Source organism: Lycium barbarum, chromosome 7 (assembly GCF_019175385.1).
Source record: "Lycium barbarum isolate Lr01 chromosome 7, ASM1917538v2, whole genome shotgun sequence".
Taxonomy (NCBI): Eukaryota; Viridiplantae; Streptophyta; class Magnoliopsida; order Solanales; family Solanaceae; genus Lycium; species Lycium barbarum.
Genome location: NC_083343.1, coordinates 71,186,038 through 71,208,926, shown reverse-complemented (window position 1 = coordinate 71,208,926; position 22,889 = coordinate 71,186,038). Strand labels below are relative to the sequence as shown.

General features: G+C 41.8%; 1 pseudogene; it reads right to left on the bottom strand.

The window, feature by feature from the left end:
- Positions 1 to 11: 11 nt before the first annotated feature.
- On the bottom strand, positions 12 to 22,118 carry LOC132601523 (uncharacterized; annotated as a pseudogene).
- Between the last annotated feature and the right edge of the window lie 771 nt (positions 22,119 to 22,889).

Below are 22,889 nucleotides of genomic sequence, written 5' to 3'. Positions count from 1 at the left end.
TAGTGACAATTTTATTTTGTCAGTAGAAGCAATAGTTTTAGCGACGAAATGATAGTTTTACCTACAAAATTGTAAACCTTTGAATAAAAGCAAAGATGTCACTAATTTATACATTTAGGGACGAATAACTTTTTGTGTATAAAAGGCAATCTTTAGTGATGAAATAATGTTTGTTCGACTACGAAACACATATAACTTTGGAGACAATTGATGTTGTCGTTAATTAAACTAAATAATTAATGTCAAAGTAATTTCGTCGGCATAAGTAACCCTTTTAGTGATGAAAGTACACTATCAACTACAATTTTTGATACTTTTCCAAACAAAGAAGTTCGTCATAAATACGATGCATTTGGGGAAGAATTTTTTTTTCGTAGTTAATATAAAGTTATTTAGCCACGAAACACTAAGTCGTCTTTGTATACTATTAGCGACCCACCTTTAAGGACGAATGATTGACGAATTTCTTTTCATCAAAAAATATTTTTAGTGACGAAAACTGATTTTTAGGTGGCAAAATAAATCGTCATTGTTAATTAAATTTGTTGTAGTGTGTAGCGGTCCATTTTGGGCAGTGTGGTCGTTTTCTATCCAGTTTTTCCCCCCATCACCCCACATTTCACTAAAGGCCTTAACACACAAAACGAAACATGCATACATACAAAAGGACGCCCTACGAATCCACCCGCGACCTCGGAATTTCCAATGGAGTCCTAAATTTCCACAACGACCAGAAGGGTCGTTACACTAGATACCAATTAAGACATCGTTCGTCCCCGAATGGACAAGAATGAGAATCTAGGGAGGAGTTACCTGATTCGGTGAAAAGCTGAGGGTATTTATTACGCATATCCGCCTTTGTTTCCCAAGTGGCTTCTTCCACTGGTCTATTCTTCCGCTGGACTTTTAAAGAGGCTATTTCCTTGGACCTCAACTTGCGGACATCCCTGTCTAAGATGGCAATGGGCTCTTCCTCATATGACAGATTTTCATCTAACAACTCTGAATCCCAACGAATGATATAGGAACCATCACCGTGGTACCTCTTCAACATCGACACATGGAGCACCAGGTGAACGCCTGATAATCCCGGAGGTAAAGCCAACTTGTACGCCACCTCCCCCACACGTTTGAGAATTTCAAACGGACCAATGAACCTCGGGCTAAGCTTGGCCTTTTTCCCAAACCTCATCAAACCCTTCATGGGTGAGACCTTCAATAGACCTTGTTCCCCTTCCTCGAACTCAAGATCTCGGACCTTGCGGTCCGCATACTCTTTCTGCCTATTCTGCACTGCCAACAGCTTGGCTTGGATCACCTTCACCTTCTCTAGGGACTCGCTCAAGAGATTAGTTCCCCAAGGCCTCACCTCAAACCTATCGAACCACCCAATAGGAGACCTACACCTCTTCCTATACGCCTCAAACGGAGCCATATCAATACTCGAGTGATAGCTATTATTGTAGGCAAATTCGGCTAAGGGCAAGAACTGATCCCAATGCCCACCGAAATCTATCACGCATGCACGCAGCATATCCTCCGGAACCTGAATAGTCCGCTCCGACTGCCAGTCAGTCTGAGGATGGAAGGCGGTGCTAAGATCTAACCTCGTACCCAACCCCTTATGTAAACACTCCCAAAACCTGGATGTGAACGTGCTGCCCCTGTCGGACACGATGGAGATAGGAATCCCGTGGATCCTAAGTACCTCCCGAATTTAAACCATAGCCAACTTCTCTGCATCATAAGTTATCTTCACCGGAAAAAAGTGAGTAGACTTAGTCAACCTATCAACAATAACCCAGATGGAATCAAACTTCCCTAATGTCTTCGGAAGGCCCACTACAAAATCCATGGCTATTCTTTCCCACTTCCATTCTAGAATGGGCATTCTCTGCAATGTACCCCCCACGTTTCTGATGCTCATACTTCACCTGTTAGAAATTTAAGCACTGCGCGACGAACTCCACAATATCCCGCTTCATCCTAGTCCACCAGTAATGTTGCCTCAAATCACGATACATCTTAGTGACACCAGGGTGGATAGAATACCTCGAACTATGAGCCTTTGTCAGAATGGTCTTAATCAAGTCGCCCACACATGGCACACACACTCGCCCTTTGATTCGCAACACGCCCTCTTCATCAATCACGGCCTCCTTGGCCTCACCATGCAACACCGTATCTCGTATTTTACATAGCTTAGCATCTTCGAACTGCTTAGCCTTAATCTTCTTTAAAAATGATGACGGAGCCTCAACACAAGCCAACACCTTGCCGGTGTTAGAAGTATCCAGCCTCATAAAACTGTTAGCCAGAGTCCGCACCTCTCTAGCCAACGGACGCTTAGAAGAAATTAAACGAGCCAGATTTCCTATACTAGTCTACTTCCGTCTCAATGCATCAGCCACCACATTAGGCTTACCAAGGTGATACAAAATGGTGATGTCGTAGTCCTTCAGCAGTTCCATCCACCTCCGTTGTCTAGAGTTCAGATCTTTCTGAGTGAACACATGCTGCAAACTTGATGGTCTGTGTACACCTCACAATGGACACCATACAAGTAGTGCCTCCAGATTTTCAATGCAAAAACCACCGCTGCTAACTCTAGATCATGAGTAGGATAGTTTTTCTCATGTACCTTCAACTGCCGAGAAGCATAAGCAATCACCTTCTTTTCTTGCATCAAAACAACACCCAAACCAGAACGTGAAGCATTACAATAAACAACAAAATCCTCGCCCTCAACGGGCAATGCCAGAATCAGTGTTATAGTCAACAATGTCTTGAGCTTTTGAAAGCTCTCCTCACACTCGTCGGACCACCGAAACAGTACCTCCTTCTGAGTCAAACGGGTCATGTGAGAAGCAATAGAAGCAAACCCTTTCACAAACCGATGATTGTAGCTCGCCAGACCCGTAAAACTACAGATCTCGGTCACTAATGTGGGTCTAGCCCATTCCTTGACTGCCTGAATTTTCTGAGGATCCACTGTAATACCCTCTTTCGAAATCACATGCCCCAAGAAAGATACTGAAGCCAACCAGAATTCACACTTGGAGAATTTAGCATACAGTTTCTTCTCTCGCAACACTCCAAGAGAAATTCTCAAATATTTCTCATGCTCTTCCTTACTCCTAGAGTACACCAGGATATCATCAATAAACACTATGATGAATGAGTCTAGGTAGGGCTTAAACACAATGTTCATCAAATCCATGAGCGCAGCTAGGGCATTTGTAAGCCCAAAAGACATAACCAAGAATTCGTAGTGCCCATACCTGGTCCGAAAAGCAGTTTTTGGAACATCCACTGCTCGAATCTCCAACTGATGGTACCCTGACCTTAGGTCAATTTTTTAGAACACCGAAGCTCCCTGTAACTGATCAAACAAATCATCTATACGGGGGATCGAATACTTGTTTCAGACAGTTACCTTATTCAGCTATTGGTAATCAATACACATATGCATAGATCTATCCTTCTTCTTAACAAACAGCACAGGAGCACCTCACGGAGAGGCACTCGGGCGAATAAACCTCTTACATAGAAGATCTTGCAACTGCTCTTTCATTTCCTTGAGTTCTGCTGGTGCCATCCTGTAAGGGGGAATAGAGATAGGACAAGTCCCTGGGTCTAAATCAATCCTGAAGTCAATATCACGATTTGGTGGCATACCAAGCAAGTCTGCGGGGAACACATCCGCAAACTCGCGAACCACTGGAACCGAATCAAGGGATAGAGTATCTACACCGGTATCACGGATATGTGCCAAGTAGGCTAAACACCCCTTATCGACCAGCTTCCTAGCACGGACAAAGGATATTACTTTCTTAGGGAGGGGACTAAGGTTACCCTTCCACTCGAGTCTAGGTGCCTCAGGCATGGCTAGTGTAACAGTCTTAGAGTGGCAGTCAAGTAGATCATAATGCGAGGACAACCAAATCATACCCAAAATAACATCGAAATCTACCATGTCTAAAATTATCAAATTCGCCCAGGTACTATACCCTATAAAAGAAATTGCACACACAGGGTAAACGCTATCCACTACCACAGAATCCCCAATAGGAGTAGACACAAAAATAGGGGTATCAAGAGTATCACACATCATATCCAGGCCCACAGCAAAATAGGTAGATACAACGGAAAAAGCAGAACCCGGATCAAACAAAACGGAAGCCATACGGTCGTAAACGGAGATAGTACCTATGATAACTGCATCGGAGGCCTCCGCCTCGGGTCTACCTGGAAAGGCGTACAAATGACCGCGCCCCCTTGTCGCCTGTGTACCACCGCGATTACCATTACCATTCTGAGCCTCACCCCTGCCGGGCTGCTATCCGCCTCTTCCTGGCTGAGGATCGCCTCGGTTAGGATGGGCACCAGCCCTACCCTCGGTGTGGCCACCCCGCCCTACTAGTGCGCGATCCTTACCCCCTCGATCTGGTGCATATGGAGCTCGGGGAGCCTGATACTGAGTCCCCTGCCCACTCTGTCTAAGTCTGGGGCAATATCTCTTAATATGCCCTATCTCACCACACTCGAAGCAAGTACGGTCTAGCGTAGGCCGCTAAACAGAAGATAATGAAGCAGCATAGCCTCCCTACTGACCTGAACTTTGATAATTTGCCCATGAAGGGCCCCCAGCTGACACCTGCATCGCGAACTGAACCGAACGCCCCGAATAAACCTGTGAACTCTGACACCTCGAGAAAGAGTTGCTGAACATCCCACCCTTACGGGCCTTCTTCTCTACATGCTTCGCCTAACTCTCCTGCTTAATACTCTCAATGGTACAGACGTGTTCCACTACCTCCTGAAATGAAGCCCCAGTGGCTACAAGCTGAAGAGCTGATAACTGAAGCCCAGTGTTCAACCCCTTCACGAACCGCCATATCCTCTCCCCCTCAATGGGCAGCAACTGAATAGCATATCGGGATAGGGAGTGGAAACGAGACTCATACACAACAATCGACGAGTTCCCCTGATCAATAGTAGCAAGCTCATCTTTCCTTCGGTCCCTCAAAGTACGCGGGACGTACTTGTCCAAAAACACAGAGTAAAACTGGACCCATGTCAATGGAGGAGACCCAGCTGGCCTACATTCCACATAAGCCCTCCACCAAAGCTTGGCATCACCCAAGAACTGGAGCGTTACAAACTCTACCCTGTACTTATCCACAGCCCCCTTCTTATGGAGCCGCTCATGATAGTTGATGATAAACTCATATACGTCCTCCGACTCAGTACCATAAAACACAGGAGGCTTCCTTTTTGTGAACCTCCAGAATAGATTATTTTCCTCACCAGTCATCACTGGCCTTGCAACAGGCCTCGGGAAGGCCTCAAAACCCGAAACCTCATCTAAGCGAGGCGCCACCGCTGCTGCGTGCTGTACCCCTAGAGACTATGCTCTGTCTAGATCTGGAGCCGCGACTCTTGCGCCCTTACATGCTGGACCCACTGGTATAGCTCCGGCCTGTGCTAATCCACACAACAGATTCAGCACTTGTGCCATCGCGTCTGGTACACCCTGAGCAACTGCAGCTCCTGGTGGGACTGGTACTGCTACTGGCTGGGCTGGTGCGGCTGCACCTCTTGTTGCCTCATTAGGGACCACTGGAGGCACGGGGTCAACCACTGGGACACAACCCCCAGCTGGGGCCGCCCCTCTGCTAGCTCCTCTGCCCCCACCTCTTCCTCTAGGTACTGCCCTGCGTGTTCTTTCCATCTACGAGAGAATGAAGGATAGTCAGATACAATTTGAATCAGCAGATGCCAATTGGAATCAAGTAGCATGAAAGAAGAAAGAAAAGAGAGTTTTCCTAGTGTCCGGCAGCCTCCCGAAGATAAGTACAGACATATCCATACCGATCTACAAGACTCTGCTAGAGATGTCTTGGTACGATGCGATCGATGAACCTAAGGCTATGATGTCAACTTTGTCACGACCCAACCTGCCATGACCGGCACCCAACTAAATCCTAGTGGGCGAACCAACACACAAGATCTCTATTCATTCAAGTCTGAATTTTAGTTTAAACCAGTCAAACGATTATACTCATTCACGCAACAAATAAACTAGTTAAGTCATGCCATAAAATACTAAAAACAAATGCGGAAGTATAACTATTACAATTTCCCCAAAATTCGAAAGTCATCGTACAGGACTCTAAGCCAAAACATGTCTAAGAACTGAAATCTATCTAATGAATATCCATAATGTCTAGAAAAGAAAAGACATCATAAGTAGAAGATCCTCGGGCAGCCTGGCATAAGAAGGAGCTCACCCAAAAATTTGTTAGCAAATCACCTCCACGCTAGATACGAGGACGAGTAGCGGTCTTTATATCAAAATCTGCACTCAAAGAATGCAGCAAGATAGTATCAGTACAAACACTATGTACTGGTAAACATCATAGGCCGAATAAGATTAGTATCATGCAAATCTTATGAAATAAATAAAATAATCAAGCCAATCAATCATACATGAAGATCAATGAATCACAACAAGTGAACCACAGATAAACATAACAAATCACTGGATTGCCAAGAATCACAAACACGTTAACTACCATGGAGATAAAAGTACACTATACCCCCACTCACTATACACATATGCTATATGATGTCATAGCTCAGTAATCATGACCTGCAGGGGACCCATGGTGTCCATGTACCACTTGTTCCGGAACACTCCTTAGACCCGAGCACAACCTTCGCTCCGAAACGAACCTCGAACGCGGGATATAACAATAGACCTCTCATTTTCGGAACTAACCTCGGACCACGAGCCCATAATCTAGGCCACATATGTGCCCTATCATACCTCTCACAGAACAGTGTTTCTTACCTACTCAATATCCATATTCACTTCATCATTTCATGTCACAATACCCTCGAGAACACTATATTAAGTTCTTCTCACAATACAACCACTGCAGATTAAATCACACAGAAATAATGGGATGAAGCCTAGACCACATTCAATCACAAAAACATAGGAGCTTAACCATACAATATCATGTAATGAATAATAGAAATTCTTTCTTCTAATGAAATCTCAAGCATACATTCAACTAAACAAAGTCTAACTTACGTAAACCATAACTTACCTCAAAGCAGAGCTAGAACAATGCAAGTCACTCCCCTACAACCTTTCATTTCCTCAAAGCCTAAGAACGCTCAAAGTCTATAAATAGGGGACCCAATGAGTTATAATACTCAATCATAAGTTCCTACGCAAGAAAACCCTTCCCTTACCCCATTCCAAGGGTTGGATGATTTTCTAGGTGATAAATAACCTATTTAGACCCTTAGTACTCATTAATCATCAATTTATAACAACATTCTATCAATATTCCTTTACAAGCAGTTTTCCATGGCAAAGACACCATTTTTATAGAACCCTAGGTCTCCAATCACTTAGTTTATGTCTCTAAATGTTCAATTTATGATCAAGAACAACTAACCAATGCATTTATATGATAACTAAGCGATAATAATCATAACCCAACAAGTTTAGAAGTTCCATTAATATTTTAAGGTTTTCTAATTCAATTTCACCATTAAAGACCCATGAGGACAATTATAATCATGGAGGGGAAAGGAATGATAGAATCCGCAATGGAACTTACCTCAAAAGATTGTCTTGCCCTAGCTTGGAAATTCTCTCTAAGTGTTTGTTGGGAAGTGTGTTGGGGTGTTATGAATGAGAAAATAAAACTAATGCATTTAAAACCCAGCTACTGCCTCCCGTCGACCGCAGCGGCGGTCGCTACGCCACTGCAGCGGTCCCGCTATAGCAGTCAAGTGACCGCTATAGCGGTCCCCCACTTTATCGACTGACCGCTATGGCTGTCGGTTCACCGCTATAGCGGTACCGCCATAGCGGTAAACCTTCCGCCACAGCGGCCACCAAATAAATGTTGGCCGCTGGAAGCGGTCGAGGCACCGCTACAGTTGTACCGCCGTAGCGGTAAACCCACCGCTATAGCGGTCCATTTTGGGCAGTGTGGTCGTTCTCTTTCTAGTTTTTCCCCTCATCACCCCACATTTCACCCAAGGCCTTAACACACAAAACGAAACATGCATACATACAAAAGGACACCTTACGAATCCACCCGCGGCCATCGGAATGCTCAATAGAGTCCTAAATTTCCACAACGACCAGAAGGGTCGTTACAAATTGCCATGGGGCCTCTTATTTGAAGGAGACTATTGTGAACCAGGCTGGGCCTAACTTTCTTCTTCTCCTTTCCCTGCGACCTCTTTAAAAGGTCATTCTTAAGTCATGTGGCTTGGATCATTTCCAGCCTTCTTTATGATCATATCGAGGTTGTATCTTTCAAGGTTACCTATTCTAGGACCTAGTATAAAAGGATTCTAAATGCACATATTCAGAACAAACAAACCCATCCATTTCGCTAAGGTCAAAGCCATTTCCTAGAGAAAACAGGGAAGGTTAAGCTAATTCAAGTGGTGGCAGGATCAAATTCAATCAATACAGGCCATTCAAACTCCCTTGGCTTGCCAAAGTCATTCCATTTATGTCTACATTCTTCACATATTCAAGTTATTGCATAGGTCCCCTCCCAACTAACACCAAAGGTACACATGACCAAACTAATAGCAAGATAAGCACAACATTCTAGCCAAAACGGGCCTAGGGAAAGTCTTACAAACAATCAAGGCTCATGGCAATGTTACTTGTTCCAAGTAAAAGAAAGTTTGACAACATTTAGGACTTTAGAGCACATATTTAAAATTGGCAGCTTTTAAACCTTACCTCTCTTTTATTACCCAGCATCTAATTGACATGTTAACTAGCCAGGATTACTTGTTAACAAATAAATGAGCTTTGAAAACCTTTGTTAAAGAAAAGAGATTCTCAATGGGAAAGTTATATGGGCATTTAGTCAGAAAGTCTTAAAACAGTTTTGACTCTTAGAAATGACCTTTCAATATGCTTGAACTAAATCAGAAGCTTTTCTCAAGGAACAAAAGGAAAGGATAAGAAAGCAAGAAATATATTTATGGCATGATCATAATTTTGGTAAACAAAGGGATTCAATCATCACATAGTGAGCAAGTTTCAATCAATAAACCAAAGTGGCACTATCTCAGACACCAGTCATGGATAAACAAGCTAAGCAAATAGGGAGAAAAGACATATGGCCAATAACAAAAGCAAATCGAAAGTAACTAGTTTACACTTAGTTTCTCATGTTGTGGACTCATATAAATGGAATACACTAATCAGCTCCATCCTCTCTTGAACACAACTGGTTTAAACAATAAAACTTAAAACAAGCAAACTTCTCAGATAAATAGAAAGCTTTCGGGAGACATGGTGAAAATCATAAAACACTAGTACTTTTAAAAATAGTGACAATAGTTCATTTAAAGCTAGGCATATCCTTTTCCCAGATATGGTTAAGTTTGTCTAATCCATCTGAGATCCTTGTGTGTCCCCGGACCACGAAAGGAAGTTCTAAAAGAGAAGGATGGAGTCTCAGGGTCAGGAAAGGGAAGCAGGATAAGGGTGAATTCACCTCCCATCTCCTTTTCCTGAATCTCCTTTCAACAAAAGGGATCCTGGGTTCCACTGGTCATCACCTCTAGTTCATGCCTAGGCTCACCTTCTACTATCCCAAGAGCTCTTTCCTTTCCCTTATGAACTCCTCCTCATACCCCAGTGACACCACTAAGGACTAGGAGAAGGACTAGACCATCTTAACCCTATCACATGACTACCACAGTTAACTCATGGGACAATACTTCACCCTTAAAAGACTTTTGTTGCCAAGTTTCAAAACATGATACACTAGGAACAGACCTACCACAAACATGTAGCAGCAATAACAAACTAGTGTTCCGGAGCCACTTCAAGCCAAAATTATAATCATGAAAGGATTTTTACTCTTAACCATATTACATTTTAAAAGAAACACACATTTCATTTTCCATCAAGATCAAGTCACACAGAGAGAAACAACAACAAACTTCAATCACTATTGTTTTAGCCTTAGCCAAATTTTGAGACATTATTCTCAACCTCTTCTTAGCCTTATCATTAATCCTTAAAGGACTTAGTACACAACATCAAGAAGGGAATACGAAGCATCCAGGACAGCCATACTAAGACAAAATAAGCAAACTTATGTCAAGGTTCCTATTAACCTTCCTTCTTTTGTTCCTTATCTTTACAGTTATCATAACTAGGTGATTAGTCCTAAAAAATAAGGTTTTTCTTTACACAACATATTCATGGGCATTTCTACACATGATGGACCAAAACAGACTCACACATATACACATAGTCCTTGTCAAAACTACCAACCCTTGAGCCCCTTCTTTTAATGCCATTTTTCAGAGTGGATACATCTCATTATTAGGTTAAGGCAAAACATGACAATTATTTCCTTGGCAGGCCTATTTAACTAAATGATTGCCCATTTTAACCAAACATAGATCATCTTAAGACTGCTTTAAACGCAGTTCATTATAGCAACATTAAAGACCTCTTGGACTCCACACGAGCACTTACATATTCCACAGGTTCTACTCAGAGGTAGGTTAAGCAAGTTCCCATATTTACCCCAAGCCAAACAATCAGACAAGTGTAAGCCAAATGAATATCTTTTGATTAAGTTTAAATCCCTTCCTCTCCCAGAATCATTATCTAGAAACTTCTGTCTCAACATGTATTAATGTGATCTAAATTTCCAAGTTTTCAACCAAACAGATATTACTTAAATGAAGCAAACAGAGATCAACCAACCAAGGCACTTAACCCACCTATAGCCACAACGCCCTTAAGACCAAACATATCACCAAGTAGAACAAATAGAATCCCATAAAAAGCACACAATATACCTTCAATCTTTAAAACCAAAACACATTATCTAATAGGACAAACATGATCAGACTAGGTCCAAAGAACATCAAACCTTGAACTTCCAAACAAACACATGATTAAGTAGGACAAACAATGATCAGACTGGTCCCTTCATAACAAAACTTCAACTTCCCAACAAACACATGGTTAAACTGGACAAACAATGATCAGACTAGGTCCAATTCATATCATACCTTCAATTTCCAAAAACAAAAACACATTATCAAATAAATTGTTCAGCACCAGATCAGAAACCTCCCTTTAATAGGCCTTTTGACCCTTTATTGAACTAATCTTCAAACCAAACACACTTCTAAATGAACACAACCAAGAATGCAATCCAAATAAATTACTCAAAAGGCCCTGTAACTTCAAACCAACCCTTGAACCAAGCCTATTACATGGAACACATAGGACTAAACCCATCGTGACAGTTGACAAACCCCTTTGACTCCAATTCAAAGCACAAGACTTATAACACACATCAGACAAACATAATAACTTAAACTACATTATAGACCCCACATAAAGCACTTAGTTATATTTAAACAAGCATGACAAGACAAAAATCTAAATGAAAATCCAAATCAAACAAACATCCTCAGCTTAAACTGTAGTCTAAACCACACTTAATACTCTTAATCACAATTAAACAAGCATGGTATAGATAGAAAATCTAAATGGAAATGCCAAATCAAACAAGCATATCAGCTCAGACTTTATTCCAAACCAAACATAGTACTCTTATCACATTAAACAAACATTGTATAGACAGAAATTCTAAAAGGAAATCTAAATCAAAACAAGCATGTCAGCTTAAACTATATCCACAAAATCTCACATTAAATAAGCATAATATAGGCAGAAATCTAAAAAGGAAGCAATAAAGTAAAAAGTTTTTACCTTTTGCGAGTGCAACCGAGGCAAGCGATGGATTTGGATGCTTCTATGCTTCGAATGCCAAACTCAAACCACCAATACCACAAACAAATAAAAGACAGAAACTTTAGAACTAAAAAAAAACTGAAGCCTTTCAGCTAAGCTTAAAACTTTGACTGATGGAAATTTTAAAACTTAGAAAAATTGTAATTTTTAAGCCTTTCTCGATTTCCAACCTTTTTTCCTTTGAACAAATAGGGTTCTATTTATAAAAACCCCAGAATACCTCTTCAAATTCAAACAACCAATGTGGGACTTGTACATTTATACAAGTTTTCAATCAAGAATCCAACACACGATCCAGATTTGAGGTAAAACCCAAAATCAATGGCTTAAATTAGTTCAAATACAGACACAATGATAGAAAATATAAAGAAAAGAGGGGTTTGTACCTTTAGGGGCACTTTGGCCAGATTTTCTGGAGAGAAGGACGAAGCTATTAATGCTTCGTCCTCTCCCTCATGCGATACACCCACTTATGCAATGGGACACGACCAAAAAATAGGCGGGGTGGTTGAATAGTGGTTGTGGGGCAGCGCTAGGGTTTTACTCCTAGCCGCCTCCCCCTCTTCTCTGTTGCAAAACAACCCTTAGGGTCTGAAAAATGAAACGAAGGGAAGGAGTAATCTTACCCCCTCCCTTTACTAGTTATTGGACCGGGTCTGGTCCCTTTATGGACTGGGCCTGGTCTTTTTTATTTTAAAACAATTAGGCCCTTGTACAAGTATACATGTATATATACACCATGTTTACACATATATGTATGGATGGTTGGGGATAAATATTAAAAATAAAAACTAGTTATTATCCTATTAGCACTTAAATAATTTAAAACATGACTTATTAAAATCATTTTGCAGATACTGGTTCTAAATTAATTAAACAGATAATTTACTAATTAAAAAACTACGCAAACACGTAAAATCAAGGTTTGAGGGGTAAAATGATCAATTCTTTTAATTACTCAAAGTGCCTTGGACAATAAAATAGAATAAATTACTCATTAATCTAATTTTCCTTGATTAAATCAATTAAGTAAATAATTATTAAAAATGATTTTTCCTTTGATTAATTCCAATAAAACAATATTCCCTGAATGTCATAAGAACCTAATTAACTTCCAGAAAATTTAAAATATCCTGGAGATTTCTTTATTAATTTAAAAGGGGTGAAACATTACCCCAAATAATTTCATGAAAAATTACCTAGACCCTTTAGGGTGCACAACTGATTTTATTTATTGTCCAAAGACTCCGAGCACTTAAAATAAATTACGGGAGGTAAAAAATTAGGTGTCAACAACTACCCCTTTGATTTTCTGGGATGGCAGACCATCCCTGAGCAACGAAATTTGACAAACCCTAATTTTTGATAGACCCGACTCATCTTGCCCTTCAATTTCAAGCAATTCACAGATGTGTGGCCGGAACCTGGATTTCGAGTTTTCTACATATCTCGGCATGTACGAGAATTCAGGCCACCTGTATTTCGACTCGATTAAAGACTTTAAGTGATGTAGCAGGAAAGTCCTGAGACTCCCGGTGTTGTGACCGAGGTTTCTCTGGATGGTGGATAGAGTGCAGCCGACTCTTGGGTTTTGAGTCTACCTATATATCCCTGGTCTGTAGGCATCAGCCCATATGTAGTTCGACTTTCTAGAGAAGAGAATCCCATTTTTGCGGGAATACCTTCGGCAGCAGGAAAGTAAACATGAATGGCCTTCTTAGTAGCAGGAAAGTAAACGTGCAATGGCCCTCTCAGCAGCAGGAAAGTAAACATGAATGGCCCTCTCAGCAGCAGGAAAGTAAACATGAATGACCCTCTTAGCAGCAGGAAAGTAAACATGAATGACCCTCTTAGCAGCGGGAAAGTAAACGTACAATGGCCCTCTCGGCAGCAAGAAAGTAAACATGAATAGCCCTCTTGGTAGCGGGAAAGTAAATGTGCAATAGCCCTCTCGGTAGGAAAAAAGTAAATGTGAATGACCCTCTAACATGAATGACCCTGTTGGTAGCAGGAAAGGAAATGTGCAATGGCCCTCTCGGCAGCAGGAAAGTAAACGTGCAATGGCCCTCTCGACAGCAGGAAAGTAAACGTGCAATGGCCCTCTCGGCAACATGTATAAATGAATTGAAAGGAATTTAAAGAATGGAAGAATCGAAGGGAATTAAAGATAACAGATATGGCCCTTGTGGCTAAATGATTTTTATTTCATCCGTAGTATAGGTCGTGACCCTCGTGGTCGAATATGCCCCTTTATCTTTGTCATGACCCTTCCAGCTAGCTATGTCTTTGTGCTCATTCATCGTGACCCTTTTGGCCTGATATGTCTTTGTGCTCATTTATCGTGACCCTTTTGGCCTGATATGTCTTTATGCTCATTCACCGTGACCCTTTTGGCCTGATATGTCTTTGTGCTCATTCACCGTGAACCTTTTGGCCTGATATATCTTTGTGCTTATTTGTTGTAGGACTCTCGTGGTCGGATATGTCTTTTGCCATTAATTCTTTCATGATCTCCATGGTCGGACATGCCTTGGCCATTCATTTGTTTTGTTGACCCTTTTGGTCGGAATATATATATATATAATTTTTGGTCGGATGAGTCTTTTCTGCTCATTTCTCTTGTGACCCTTTTGGTCTTTCCTTGCTGAGCCGAGCCGTGGGCAGCCCGGTTAGTGGCGCACCTGCTGTCCTTTTAGAATCCTGCATCCACAGAACAAATTGTGAGTTTCCTAAAGGACCAATTAGTGTCGTTCTCCTTCTGTCTTGCGGCTCCTTTTGATGCTCTTCTGAACCCTCTTAGGCTCGGTATTTTGAGAGATGATTTTAGAGCGTACTTATACTAATGGGTGTATTTTGAAAATCTAAAGTAAAAATTTCGTAAATCACATTGTTCTATATATATTTCTTGGAAAAATCTTTTGTCATGACATGTGACTTTGAGCGAGGTCTTCCGGATCCCCCGGGAGGTATGATTGCTGATTTCTGAACTAATAGAAGATTTTCTAGACCTTTCTCAACAAATCTATCTCAGTTTTGGGTTTGCCTTGAGTGTCCCCTGCTACTTCTCATTACGTGCAGTGTAGGGCTTTAATTTTCTATCTCCCTATTGATTGTTCCTGATAGGAATTTTTGAGACCCTCTCAAAAGTTTTCCCCAATGTAGGTTGACACTAACCGGTTCTTGTATCGGTCCTCGTAGTTTTATCTCGTCGATTCCTCCTGCTCTATTGTCACTGAGGTTTTCCTAACGACTTCTGGGTTTTTCATTTATGATGACTGAGCTCGAAAGCGCCTATGTATCCTATGGCAGTAGGAATTCAGGTCGAACGTAGTTCAAGATAAAGGTTTTGGTGTTACTAATAATGTGACCGGGTCCGATACGGATTGCCTACGTATCCCACCATGGGGAAATCAAGTTCGTTGCGTAGTTCATTTACAAAGAAAGATACACATTTCTCATCCTATTATGGAAGTACGATTACAAGTAAATTATAAAGCAATTACAAGCAAATGGATTCCTAAATGTAGTATCTCTTGAGCGCGTCTGCATTGATGGCTTTAGGCCACTATTGCCCATCCATCTCGACTAGGACTACGACTCCGACCGAGAGTACTTTCCTGACCATGTACGACCCTTTCCAGTTTGGCACGAATTTTCCTTTATATTCTTATTGGTGGGGAAAGACTCGCTTGAGCACGAGTTGTCTAATTTGGAAATGTCGGGCCCTGACTCATTTGTTGAAAGCTCGAGACATTCTTTTTCTGTACAGTTGTCCATCGCATACGACCACCATTCTATTCTCATCTATCATAGTTAATTGTTAGTAATGGTTTCTGACCACTTTGCATCTTTTAGCCCTGGCTCTTGGATGATCCTGAGTGAGGGGATTTCCACTTCTGCGGGTAGGACCGCTTTCGTACCATAGATAAGGAGATATGGAGTTGCCCCGAGGGAAGTGCGGGTCGTCGTTCGGTACCCTAACAAGGCATAAGGCAGCTGTTCGTGACAATTCCTGTAGTTGTCAATCATTTTCCTCAGGATTCTCTTGATGTTTTTATTGGCAGCCTCCACGGCTCCATTCATCTGTGGCCAATAGGCGGTAGAGTTCCTGCGGGTTACCTTGAATATTTTGCAAATGTCCTTCATCAAATGACTATTCTAATTGGCACCATTGTCTGTGATGATGGATTCTGGTACACCGAAATGACATATCAGATTGTTTTTGACAAAGTCAGCCATGACCTTCTTGGTCACTGACTTGTGCGAAGTGGCTTTCACCTATTAGTAAAAGTAGTCGATGGAGACCAAGATGAAACGATGTCCATTGGAGGATGGAGGCTCGATGGGTCCTATGATGTCCATCCCCCATCCATGGTGAGCTTATCGCATATAATTCGGTGGGAGGAACATTGATTAAATCTCCATGTATCTGGTATTGATGGCACTTTTGTACGAATTTGCACGAATCATACTCCATGGTCATCCAGTAATATCCTTTCCTTAGGATTTTCTTTGCGAGGATGAATCCATTCATATGAGGACCGCATGCCCCTGCGTGCACCTCTTTCAACAATTTTGTAGCCTCTTCAGCGTGTACGCACCTGAGTTCAGGTCTTGATGTCTAGGGGGTATTCTCCCTTCCCTAAGTATGTCTTGATGTCGGCGTACCATGGTTGGCCATCCGGCTCGGCCTCGACGTGGGCACAGTGAGCCTGTTCTTCTCTTAATGTGATCTTTGGAGGGTCATGTGAGCACTTTCGAGGTGCTGGATCACAGAGTGTTACACCTCGAAAAATCTTCTGTTGATGCACAGTGAATAGACTAACGAAGGGCATGAATTATATGATGTTTGAATAAGCAAGAAATAACATTTGATGATCCTAATTGAGATTTCAAAGACATTCGAGGAAAGAGAAGAAAGTTTTCCAAGAAAGGCAAGGTATATGTTATGTATCGGAAGAGATTTACGAGTAACAAGTTAATGATGGCTTAATAATGTCTTGGAGAAGAGTTATAACGTTCCTTAGATTGTTAATGATGTGTTAAACAAGTGTTAAGAAGGTTCCATAAGGATTGGAGATTGAACGAGTCGACGAGAACTAATTTCAGAAAGCCGGGCAATATACGGTCCAACATACAGACCGTATAAAACATACTGGCCGTATGTTAGGTCGTATGTTCTTCTTAGAATGGGGACTTTCACTGGACCAAATATACGGCCAGACATACGGTCCATATAAAAGATACGGACTGTCTGTTGGTCCGTGAAACCGAGTCGGGACAGATTTTAAGATTAATATAAGGGACCCCAACTTCATTTAATTCATTTCATTTTTCACTTCACACTTCAAGAACTCTCTAGAAATCTCTCCACACTTCTTCCACAAGAACTCAAGAGAAATTTTTGATCAACTTCATCAAACCAAGAAAATCAAGTGTAAGAAACTCATCAGGATTCATCCAAGGCAAGAAATCCCATTAGAAGTGAACTAGGGTTTTAGCTCAAGTGAAGTATTTCCACTCAAAGATCATTCCCACATTATCTAAGGTAAGTTTTCTGATCATTCCATATTGTTTAGGGTATTGAGGGGTTGAAAGACTTGGATCATGAAAGGAGATAGAAAATGGGTTACAAGATGAGCATAATGAGATTTTGAGTAGTAGTTTAGAATGAGTCATGATTCATGATATGTTGTGATTATGATTATGTTATGAATGATATGAAGAATATGGAATAAACATTATATTGTGAGTAAATGTAATAGTGTACTATGACCATGGTTATGGATGAATTGAAGTGAAATTTGGGAAATGTGGATAATGTAGGTGTATGAAGATTGTTGCTTATGATGTTGTGAATGTTATTATAAACGTTTGGGAGTTGATATATGATATGAGGAAATTTTTATAAACAAAGGAAATGCTGCCTAATTTTCTCTAGCGTTAGTTGAGCATGTTCATGCGATCGATTAGCTAATGTTAATACGAACTCTCTTGAAGGTAGAAATGTGAGTATTGAAGGAGAACGATCAAGTGATAGAATAGCTAAACGAAAAGGTATGTAAGGCTAGTCCCTTCCTTCTAAGGCATGACTCCCATGGCATGAATTCTCCTATTTTCCCATGACTTTCTTACATTTCGGCAATTATGAGCCTATGATTATAAGGAGGTTAACATGAAATACAGAAACGAGATATGTCAAGAGTATGATAGTGATGATGATGAGTTAAGTCTAAATATCCTAAAACTAATTCTTCTAACTATGATCCATTGATATTGTTTATTGTATACACTCACCTTATGTGCCAATTCCTTCAAGGTGGCAGAATGCTTATGAATGCTCCATACGGAATCGGGGGTTCACGACCTTATGTCACCCCGATAAAGCATAGTTGTCTTTGAGTTTCTATGCATGCATTATGATAAGTACATGATGATGATATTACACCGCGCCTATATGGCCCGGCAGACACTGCTAAGGTGGGCAGCGTATACACCATGTCTAGATGGCATGGGCAGACACCACTAGTGGGCGGCATGAGATGGTTACCCCAGACGTGGGAGGCCTGGACGCGGGCTAATGATGATCACATCGTACCTATATGGTCGGGCAGCTTACACACACACATATATATATATATATATATATATATATATATATGCATACATGATATGATGATGATGTTTATGAAGTAAGTCAGCATGCATTATTTCTATCAGAACTGACAGTTAGCTACAGATTGTTCTTCATTTGATATCCCCCCTGTTTTATTGATGTAGTGTTATTGTTTATGCCTTACATACTCAGTACAATATTCGTACTGACGTCCTTTTCTTTGGACGCTGTGTTCATGCACATAGGTAGACAGGGAGGTGATCCAGATTTATAGGAGCCATCAGCAGACTTTGAGAGCACTCCATGGTTCCGGAGGTGCCATTGCTTATTATTTTATGTATATATTTTGGGCACGATGGGGTCCTATCCCGTCCATTTGTCTAGTACTCTAGTAGAGGCTCGTAGATACATATGTGTGGGTAGTATGGCCTCACAATATCCTTATTGTATGTATGTCATTTAGATGGCCGAAGGGCTTATGTATATAAAGGTAGATATGTCTCAACTGAAAATGGTTTCCTTATGATTAAGAGCATAAGATTAATGAATGAACGCAGGATGAGTAATAGAATGAATTGTTCTCGGTGGTTAGACCCGAGTACCCGTCATGGCCCCTAGTCGGGTTGTGACATAGAGGCTGTCAGCCAATGGGTCTGCGAACTCATTTTGGGCTCTCGAGGTATTCCTGAAATTGATATTCTTGAATCTCCCGCACAGCCTCTGCACTAGATTTACATACGGGAGTATCTTATCGTTTTTGGTCGCCCAACTTCCTTTTACTTGATTTATTAGTAAATTGGAGTCCCCGATTACCAATAACTCTCCTATGTTCATGTCCAATGCCATTCTGAGGCTGAGGAGACATGCCTCGTATCCTGCCATGTTGTTGGTACACCTAAAGTTGAGCTTTGCGGCCATCGGGTAGTGTTGTCTTGCCTCTGATATCAACACCGCCCCGATGCCTCATCCTTTGTAATTGACTGCCCCATCAAATTACAGTCTCCAACTTGAGTATGGTTCCGTCAACTCTTCTTCCATAGCTAGTACCTCCTCTTCTGGGAAGAAAGTCCGTAAAGGCTCAAGCTCGTTATCGACGGGGTTTTATGCCAGCAAGTTTGCCAGGGCTTATCCTTTGATCGATTTTTGCGCTACGTATATGATGTGGAATTCACTTAGTAGTATCTTCCACTTAGCCAATTTTCCCACGGGCATCGGTTGCTAAAAAATATATCTCAATGGATCCATTCGAGATATGAGGTAGGTGGTGAACACTAATAGGTAGTGCCTTAGCTTTTGAGCAATCCAAGTCAGAGCGCAACAGGTCTTCTCTACGAGTGTGTACTGCTCCTCGCAAGATGTAAACTTCTTGCTTAAATAGTAAATGGCATGTTCCTTTTTGCCTTCTCCATCATGTTGGGCCAGCATACAACCGAAAGCATTCTCTGATACTGATAGGTATAGTAAGAGAGGACTCCGTTGCCTGGGCTACACCAGAACGGGAGGATTAGAGATATATCTTTTGATTTGGTCGACTGCCTCTTGGGAGCGTCTTTCTTGAGCAATTTAAGGATTAGCTCCATGATCACAGTTCACTGGGCTATGAACCACCCAATATGATTTAACCTTCCCAAGAAACTCATGACCTCCTTCTTGGTCATGGGTGGAGGCAATTCTTGAATCGCTTTGATTTTTGTAGGATCCAGTTCGATGCCCTTGCGGCTGACTATGAATCCTAACAACTTTCCGGTAGGCACTCTGAATGCGCACTTAGCAGGGTTCAGCCTCAGATTGAATTTGCGAAGCCTGTCAAAAAACTTGCGCAAGTGCATGGTGTGTGATGAGCTATCTTTTGATTTTATAATGACATCGTCCACATAGACTTCGATCTCTCGATGCATCATATCATGAAATAGGGTAGTCATGGATCGCATGTACGTGGCGCCTGCATTTTTGAGGCCGAACGGCATTACCCGTTAATGGTAGACTCCTAAGGGGTGATAAAGGCTTTCTTTTGAGTGTCTTCTTCGCTCCTGAGTATTTGGTGGTACCACGCAAAACTGTTCATGAATGACTGCAGCTCGTGCTTAGCGCAGTTATCTATCAGGATGTGGATGTTTAGAAGAGAGAAGTTATCCTTCGGACTGGCTCGGTTGAGATCTCGGTAGTTTACGCAGATTCGAGTCTTTCCGTCCTTTTTGGGTACTGGTACTATGTTGGCTACCCAAGTGGGGTAGGATGTTACTTCCACTACTCCCGACTCGATTTGTTTCTCTACTTCGTCCTTTATCCTGATACTCATATCTGGCTTGAATGTTCGCGACTTTTGTTTGACTGGGGCAAAAACCTTCTTGATAGGTAATACGTGGGACACTATTTTAGTGCTTAATCATGGCATATCTGCGTATGACCAAGCGAAGACATCCACACATTCCTTTAACAGAGCTACGAGCTCTTCTTTCTGTGTGGCCCCTAAGTGAGCACTGATACTTGTTTCTTTGATATCTTATTCGCTGCTGAGGCTGATCACCTCGGTTTTGTCCATGTTGGGCTTCTTTTTCTCTTCCAATTCCTCTAACTCCTCTACCAGCCCTTCTGGCATCATTGTCGATTCATCGTACTCCTCGTATTCCTGTTGGTTGTTTTCCTCATTCATTTCACGACACGTCATGACATTTTTGGTTGTTTTATTATGATTATTACTGAAAAAGTGAGGCAAAGTACAATTAGGCTTATTCATCGATTGTTATTACGCGATTAGTAAGAAAACTTTTGTTATTATTATCCGGTAAAGGTAGTAGTTTTATGTAGATCGAGGCTTTTCATTAATTCAAAAGTAATTGATTACAACTGTGGTCGTGGTTCGGAACAACATTGAACTATTTTCGTTTTTAAACATCATGAAGTCATTTAGAAAAGGCGATCATTCGAGCCTCAGCCAATGTCGCCGCTTTTAGCAAAAGGTGTTTTTAAGGAAAATCCATCTCTCTATCGATGAGACAAAAGGGGGGTGGATGTCCAATTGTTCAGGTGCTCTCTTGGCCTCAGACTATGTATGTTGGGTGTCTCCTGACTTACTTTAACGACTGTGTAGCATCCCTCTTCTTGGAACAGCGACTCGAGACTCCCATCAGCTTCTTCTTCATTCAGCATCAGCATCATTCTGGGGAATGACTGGTACAGACCCAGAATTTGGCGAGGTAGATTCCTTGTTCTGAGCTCTCTCTTGAATGCCCTTGTAAGCTCGTCTTCGTTAGGAGTATACCCTAGACCGAAGTGGTAGTTTTCTTTCGGGATTGGTACAGGTTCTGTTATGCCTTTGAGGTCCCTTCCTAGACCCTTTCCTGTTTCAAAACCATTCCTCAGCATGGTCGAGGCAATCATTCTATAGACTGCCGACATAGGTTTGTCGACCTTTTCCTCCGCATGTGTGGCCTCAACGAATTCCACTATATGAAAGTTTGATAAATGAGGAATCCCTTCGATTACATGAACGATGTTGTAAGGATACTTTTGAATATCCTTCTCAGCTGCCACCACAATTTCATGTCCTTGCCATTCAAATTTTATGGCCTGGTGCAGACGTGATGGTACCGCATCGGCGGAGTGGATCCAGGGTCTTTCCAGGAGCATGTTGTAATTGGCAGTGATTGCCATGACCTGGAACTCCACTGTGAAGGAGGCAGGTCCGACCTGGATTTGTAGATCGACCTCTCATTAGGAATCACTTAAAGATCCCTCGAATCCCCTAATGTTCATCCCCCTCTGGCAATCTTGCCTACGTCATTGCCAAGCTGCATTAATATGGTTTGCGGGGCAGAAGTTGAGGCCTGACCCATTAGCTACTAGTACTCTCCCTACGGCATTGTCATGGCATTCTAGGGTGATATGGAGGGCTCTGTTGTGGGACGTCCATTCGACGGGAAACTCTTCCTTGGAGAAGCACATTTTGTGTTCTCCAATGATATGGGCCACTAGCCCAACTAAATCTGCACTACTAGTACCCGCATGTACGTATGGATGGTCAAATACATTCATGAGGGCATGCCTATGCGACTGTGACCTAGCTAACAATGATAGTACCGAGGTTTGCGCCGACATCTTCTTTAAATACTCAACAATGGAATAATCGTTTGGCTGCATGCGCTGCTAGAAATCTTCGACCTCTCTTTCAGTTATCGCCTTTTTTTGAGTATTTTCCTTCCTTGTGGCGATTTGGGCCAATTCTTTAGGGGTATATCATCTTCCTGAACGAGTGATGCCTTGGGTCATAGCCGTCTGCACAGTGATTAACCTTTTGGGGTCAAGCACAATCTGTTGTGCTACCTGGGCTATCATAGGCGCTAGGACCAAGGTCCTGAACATAGGTATAGCCTTGGGAACTGTCGGACTGGGGATCAAAACCCTGAATTTGGGACGTTCCTGGAG